Genomic DNA, 7,635 nt, shown 5'->3' with positions numbered 1-7,635 from the left:
TGGGAGTAACCTTCCACCAGCTTTGCCGTATTCTATTTCTTAGAAGCAAGTCACAGGTTCCACTCACACTCAAGGGGAGAAAATTACACAGGGCATGAACATCAGAAAATGGATCATTGAGGGTCACCTTAAGATCTGCCCACCACATATAATAAAGAATGTGGAGGACACAGATGGACAGGACCTAGGATGTGACAGGGTCATTGTATGTGAGCCTTGTGGCTTGTGGGATCTTAGTTCCCTGACCAGGGATCAAACCCACCCCTGCCCTCACAGTGGAAGCACAGAGTCCTAACCACTGGACTGCCAGGGAATTCCCACTACCACATTTTTTAAATCAAAGTATTTTTTATTTTAATGAAATAGACAATAAACCTAGCCCCAGGTCCTTATTCTCCTTTTCTTAAAACAAACAAACTCTTACAGTTCAAGCCATGTGTTATTTTGCTGAGCTAAAAGGAAGTCCCTGGACCTGTGTGAATTTCTGTGTTTCTAATGGACTCTTGCAAACCTGGGAGCCTGAACACAGAAATGGTACACCTGAAGCAGTGTGAGTGGTTTCAGGTAAAGAAAAATTATTTATAGAAAATGAAATCATCCAGGAATTCTCAGTGTTTATATATAATTTACACATTTAAAGTCGTTTTCGAATTTATATATGTTCTGTAAAGGAAGCATCTTAGTTTGACTGTGGTTAGAGATTCTTTATTTCAAGTTTGCCAAGGGAGTGTGGGAAGGGGTGGAAGTTGTGCAGAAACAGGGGAGGGGGGAGAGCAATACTTTGTGACACTAATTATCCAAAGGAATTTATGAAAATCGTACACGGATGGATGGATTCCATGATTAGGTTTATTAAGGTCAAATAGTACGTGACTAGGATCCACCAAACAAGTTTAGGTGGTTAAAGTGGAACTATTTGGGGAAGTTAACATATAATTGTTTAAAAAGAATTAATTTGGAATGTCCCAGTTTCAAGTACACTGAATGACTACATTCCTTGTAGGCCTTTCCTGTCTCTACCTGTTGTCTGTGGAAGCCTGTGGTTGTCACTGAAGAGGCCCGTTTGACAGAGGTGGTTCCTGATGAGTCTCCTAGTCCACTTCCTTTGCAAGGAGCTGCCCTGTGGGGACTCAGGAGAGCCCATCCACAAACCCGTCTTCAGCTGATTCTGTCCGGTAAAACTTTTTCAAAACAAATGGCAGAAAACCCAACCTCAACTCACTTAAGCTATAAAGGCTTACAGTGAAGGGTAGATCTTGCCAATATCAGAAGCAGCTGGTTTAAGAGGCTTAAACAAAGTCACAAGATTTGTTTTTTGGTGGCAAGAGCAACCAGACCTTGTATCTCATCATCAAGTCTAGCAGGAAAGACTCTTGTCCCCCCAAAGCCAAACATTCATCTTTATCTTGACTCTCATTGGGCTGGAAGGGGTCACACACCTCCCCTAGGTTAAACACTATGGTTAGTGTTTGAATCCAATTCTCTGATTGGCTAAGATCCAACCTGTTTATGTAAATCAACTCTATCTAAAGGACATCATTTCCAAGGAAAATTTGGGTACAGTTTTTACCAGTAGTAGGATGAGTGGGTGTTGGGCGGTAAACACAGAAGAAAGTCCTCTTCACCCCATGAGAATGCCTTTTTACTGAGCCAGCAATTTATTTACATGGTAGTGTGATTGCCAATGACATGGAAATATTGATATTTGTGCAATTTGTACAGTTGTACAACTTACATCTTATTTCTCCCCACCACACTACCCCACCACACTCACATACTTCATTTGACTGAAAGCTCTAGCTAGAAGAGGCTCAGAAATATTCTAGTGCTTTGTGTGCAGGCAAAACCTCAGATCAATAAGTGTAGAGAGCCCATGTCATGCACATAAGGGGTGAGAAGTGCCTCCAGATACAACAAACCACTGGGTACCACCAATTAATTTATGCATTAGAGGTTTGAAGAGCACTCTCCTTAAAGGAGAGAGAGAGAGGGAGATGTAAGGATATGTAGGACTGCTTGTAAGGGATCCTCAGTGTCTTAGGCCTGAGAAGAGGAGTTCCATATTTGGATGGTAAGAGGAAGTGAATTAGCAATTTGGATGGGCACAAGAAGGGACAGTGCTGGCTTGGAAAGATCTCAAGTGCTACTAGATGCTTCATTCAGTTGTTCAGGGTTTCACTAGCAATACTGATATAGTTAGATTGTTTGCTCATTGAGACTAGTTATTTTCCTTCTCTTGTGGTATTTTTCTTCTATCATATTTGGCTTAAATACTATCTCATTCCACTACATTCCTCCCTCCATCCCTCCCCAGACCTTTTCACTGATGCCTGCCTGATAAAAGGCCCCACATCTGATATTAACCTAAAACTTCCTTGATTCCTTAGAGTGAGCTACTCATTAACAGCACCTAAATTACTGGTTGTTAGGCAAATCTTCTAATTCCTTTCAATCTACGGATCTGCTCCGAGAGACTTCTGTAAATCTACTGCAGAAATAAGTGAAGCTTTGTGCCAGTTGTTAGCACTAAGCAGAAGTTTGAAAGAGGGAGGAGAAGTTACTCATTTGCTCGATTCAGCATGGTGAGTCCAGGGGAGGGAATCAAGTGTACCTCAGGCTTGACAAGCAGCTCAGGAAAACACGGCTGCTGCCTGCCGACAGGACAGAACCAGGCAGGGGCGACTGGGCTGCTTCTGAGCATGGTCGTGGGTTCCTGCCGAATTGCTCTAAAGATCAAGCATTTTGCCATCTATTTCCTATGATGGCCAGAGTTTCCTGTGCTAAGAGGTATGGCTGTCTTCTTTCCTGTCCTTTTGTTCAGCAAAAACAAAAGCTAATTAAAGTAAATGTCAGAAGCGGTACTAGGGCAAGGAGTGGGCTTAGGGACTGGGGCAGAGAAACTTCCAGGGGCTGTGGCTGATTATGTAGATAAAGTGCATTTGGGAGCTGTGTGTCTAGCCATGTATGCATGCTTTTCAGTTAGTATGATAAAAAAAAAAAGCAACCTCTCTGTGGGTTATTAAAACATGTCTCTAGGCCTCTGGAGCAGAAAACTGTGCTTCTAGATTCACAGAATGTGCATTTTTGTTTTACTCCGTAATAGTCTAGGCTCATTTCTATTTCATACTTTTGTTTACCTCAAGAAACATTTTGCAACCAGCAAAGAAACTGGCTCTGCCTATGATTTTCAAAGAAAATTCAGTGTCATCATTAGTCACTGGATAGGACAGTCACCATTATTGTTTGTTGCTGTCATTTTTTTCCCTTGATGTTTCAGATACCTTACAAATCATAACTGAATCTAGCCACTTTTTTGTTTTTCAAATACATATTTAAATTGCTATAGTACTCAACTGCTGAATTCCATGACATTTATATATGTTTTCAATTTAAAGACTAGAAAAAAAATACTTAGAGCATTATTTGAATTGGTCATGCAGTTGTTTAATATATGAAATTTAAATGTAAATAAAGATACATGTAACATTGAATTTTCCTTGTAATTTGCAACTCTGGATATGTTCTCTGGAAAAGCAAACCCAGAAAATTGGAACTAAAATTTTTTGGTGAGATTTGTATCAATTCCAGAGCAAATGTGTCTTGTGAAGTCAAAATTTACAAATGAAAATTGATACACCTTGAAATCATTATGACAGATCACAAATTCTTGGTTTAGAAAGTTTGCTAGATGTTTCCTTCATTCCTGATGAAATGTTTCCTATCTATTTGTGTTCTCATAAGTTACAATACATTTTCAAAATTAAGTCGATTTTTTTGAGCTCTTGCCTAAACAGGTCACCAAACCTATTTTTTGTATGCGCTTATGATAACAAGGCTGCTACAAACTTAGACTGTATGGGTTCTAGCAAAAACACCAAGGGTTGAGTCCTTTAGCATCATTTGGAATAACCCAGCCTCCAAGGCTTTCAGTAGAAGTGAAGTGTAGCAACATGTCACAGCAGAGGGAGAGCCGAGAGACGCCCAGGGAACAATAGACATCTTGTGGGAAGGGCTGAAATGTATGCGGCCCATTCCCATGGGAACGCCTGTAGTTCTTTCACACTGTGTGAAAAAGATGCTCCTTGAAAAGGACCTTTAATCCTTTCTTTCCAGGGAAAATCTGAGAACTTTATTGAAAGTTTCTAGAACCCAAATGGGTCTCAGTTAGTCACTGGGCATTTTAAACACAGGTGAATAAAATGAGAATTTTTTGGTGCACAGTAGTGTTGCCCAAAGCATGATGTAAATAAATATTGCTGTTCTAGAACTACCTGAAGTGAAGAAACCAGAGAATATCCTAACCTGGAGTTGGAAGCTAGAGGCTCATTTCTTCAGAATTATTTGGCTTCCTGAGATAGATATGTTTATTGAAATCCCCCCAAAAGTGGTCCCAATAGCTGGGCGATTAAGTCCTCTGGTTCAAATGTGTTTTCATTTAGCAGAATCTACTGATGCATAATAGAGTAAACCAGCAAGGTCTTATTAGCACCCATTCAGCGTAGGTCACCTTGAAAAGTCATAAAGAACTTTTCCCTCTGGTGCCCTGGAGGGAATAATACCCTCCCTCCTTCCTAATAAACATGGGAGTGAGGGGGACACTTAAGTAGAAAGCTCAGGTATTTGGATTACCTGGCCACAAAAAGCCTGAGATACATTGTATTTCAGTCCATATCCGCTCTGTGAAAAAATTCACTGTTACTGTTTGGCCACGGTGGGGACAGCATCACAGTAAAGATGTCTCTCCAAGAGAACAAGGCAAGTTTGCCGAGAAGTCAACAGGGACACATACAAGATAGTGTATGAACTGCCCAGATTTAAGATTGGGGGAGAGTACAACTAGGATATAAATATGACACAAATGGAAAAGACCTAGGCATCTTTAACTCTGTGAATTCAATGTCAGGTAGCAGTACAGTCATCGTTAGCATTTACAAGGTATGGCATGGGGACATGTAAACAGGAGAATGACCTACAAGAATAATGATATTATTAAGGATATGATTGGTGTCCCTCTTTGTGTGGTTGCTATACGCCAGATCTGTGTGAAATGCTTTACATAATCTCTTTAAACCTCCCAACAACCCACATCACCATCCTCAGGTGTAAATAAGGAACCCGAGGTTCAGGGAGGTTGATTAATCTGCCCAGGTTTATACTTCAGGTAACGGCATAGCTGAGCTCAGATGTGTCCAGGTCCCCCCGCACTTACCACTCTGATCTTCTTACTGGGTCCCCATACTCTGTCCAATTCTGGACCCTAAGCTCATTTAAAAATGAAAGAAAATTGAATAAAAACTAGTGCTAAGTACCATGGATAATGAATAGAGGATGAAGAAGAGGGAAGACTAAAGAAATATAGTCTATTCCATTAAAAGGGAATAGAATTCAGCTACTGTATCAGAAAATTATCAGTGAGAGAATACACCTTCTCACGGATGACTAGGTTCTCTATTTTTATAAAGTAAACTCTTTAAGGGGACAGTCCTCCACATGTGGATGGCATAAAAATAGATTGACCACCAAGTGTTTAGGAAGATTTAAGAGGTTATTCTCCTGAAGCATATGACCTGGTTCAGTGGCAGGTGTGTGGCCACCCTGAGCACAGGGTAGCACCCTGTGCTATGGGGTAGCACCCCTGGGGAGACACCTGCAGTGTTCACATCTTGGTGATCATGCAGATGAATTTATCTGCAGCACAGCTTTTTGTGCACTTTGTCAGCAGATAGGTGACTCCATGGGACGAGCAGACCTACTATAGGAACAGACAAGCTAGGGGTAGAGAATAATATAGTTTAAAACATGTTTTAAAAATGTGTCACTAACTTTTGAAACAGTAAGGAAGGGTTTCGGTACCTTTTTCTCCTCTGCAGTATCAACAGATGAAGCACATAAACATTTTCTCTGAGTACTGCTGCAATATTTAAAGTACCAATCTAAGTCTGATCCAAGAATCTCCCAGTAAATAAAGTGGGAAAAACAGGGTATGCATCTTTGTTGAGTGAGTTTGTTCTGTTTATGAGCAACTTCTTGCATCCTGAAACTTTCAACAATGTTGATCTAGAGGCAGAGCAAAACGATGACTTCTTTAGGAGCTGTGACTCTTCCTGGACAAACTCTCAGTGTTTCAAACTCTGTACGTGAAATCTCGAGGGGGTGGGAAGTGTTAATTAAGCTGCAATTTTCCTCCCTTCCGGGGAGGGGAGGGGGGTGGATGTTGAGAAATGGCTCCGGATAGCCGTCCCATTCACCTGCTTGAGTTCCCATTGAAACCGTGTTATCTGCGTGGCTTTTTTTTTTTTTCTTCCCCTCCATTCTTCTCAGGGAAAGTATAGATTTTCACGAACACAGGCAGTTTTGTTTTCGCTGTTAAAAACAACTCCACTTTACTGGAGCAGGCTTTCTGTTTCACCGCAGGAAACAGAGCTTTTCACTCAGAGGTAACTCTCCACTGGGTGAGGCACAGCCTGTCACCTGACCAGCTCCAGTGCTGCCAGTGGCATCGGGCTGCATTCCTAGAATTCTTGAACCCGGCACCGCCATGAACAACTTCAGGTTCACTGAGCTGAGTAGATTCCACTCCCTGTGCCCTCGGAGTCGGCTGCCCGAGTCTCCCACCCGGTCTCAAAATAGACCGCTGAGTAGCCGCAAGTGCGCCTTTGAGGAGTAGCATGCAGGTAAAGCGCGTTTGCGGGGGACAGCTGGGACTCCCCGAAATGTGTTGCGCATGGATCAGAATCATTTCTCTTTTGGGGGTGTCTGTTGCTCCATACAGAAACCCGACTTGTCAGTCAACATCTGCTTAAAAAATGTAGACTGAATAATGAGAACCTGGGTGTCAGATTAGGGTCTCTTAAAGATTAGGGAAAGAAATTAGGATGGCCAAAGTTGGGGATGAAAAGGAATTTTATAAGCCAGGTTTTGTAACATAGAAAGTAGAAGATTTGGAGGCTGACCTACTTGGATGTGAATCTTGGCTCTGTGTGTAACCTGGGGCGTGATGTTTAACCTCACCAGTCCTGTTTCCTCTTCGGTAATCATATCTACCTGCAGAGTTGATGGGAGAACTGAGAAGAAAGTGTCTAGTGAAGAAGTTGGTACATAGGAAGTGTCCTAGTGTGTGTACATACGTGTGCTTGTGTGTGTACGGTGGGTGCATATGTACACCTACATATAGGCCACAGGACTATGACATTCATAAGAGGAGGAAGTTTCTCAGAGGATGAGGTAAAATTTGATCTGGCTCTAACCTTCTGGGATGTTGCAAAGAGAGCAGCAAGAGAAACCAGACACCTGAGCAAAACATTGACCAGAGATGCTGAAAAATAAATAACATGCCCTGTTGATTCTTATCCAGGAAAGGGCGGGCTGGATAAGGATGCAGGGTGCTCTTTAAATGAGGACGGATGGAAGGGAGGCAGCTCAATAATTACCATGCACAGTCATGTATGTACCTACACACAGTCCTGAGAGGGGCTTTGTCCTGGGAGACCAACTGCTTTCAACCCTAACTCTGCAACTTACTCTCCAGGTCCCCCTGGACTGCTTGTTTTCCTCTCTGAACATCAGTTTCTCATCACATGGAATTGTGAGAATTCAGTGACTTGTTATGGTAAACACCCACTAAACATCAGCTGG

The 7,635-nt window shown here is 42.0% G+C and overlaps 1 protein-coding gene across 2 annotated transcripts in view; it reads left to right on the top strand.

Annotated features, from left to right (window-relative positions):
• Positions 1-2,623: 2,623 nt before the first annotated feature.
• VEPH1 (ventricular zone expressed PH domain containing 1) overlaps positions 2,624-7,635 on the top strand; it is a 219,817-nt gene continuing 214,805 nt past the window's right edge. Inside the window, exon 1 of one of the 2 annotated variants that reach the window (XM_067035332.1) lies at positions 2,624-2,787. The gene's annotated coding sequence lies outside the window, so the exon portion shown is untranslated. Of the gene's footprint in view, positions 2,788-6,517; positions 6,675-7,635 lie in introns of those variants that run through there. The other variant, XM_059065588.2, reaches the window with a different exon arrangement.

The sequence above is a fragment of the Kogia breviceps genome, chromosome 5 (assembly GCF_026419965.1).
Source record: "Kogia breviceps isolate mKogBre1 chromosome 5, mKogBre1 haplotype 1, whole genome shotgun sequence".
Classification (NCBI taxonomy): domain Eukaryota; kingdom Metazoa; phylum Chordata; class Mammalia; order Artiodactyla; family Physeteridae; genus Kogia; species Kogia breviceps.
The sequence above is the reverse complement of the archived record's forward strand: the minus strand, read 5'-3'. Positions and strand labels throughout refer to the sequence as shown.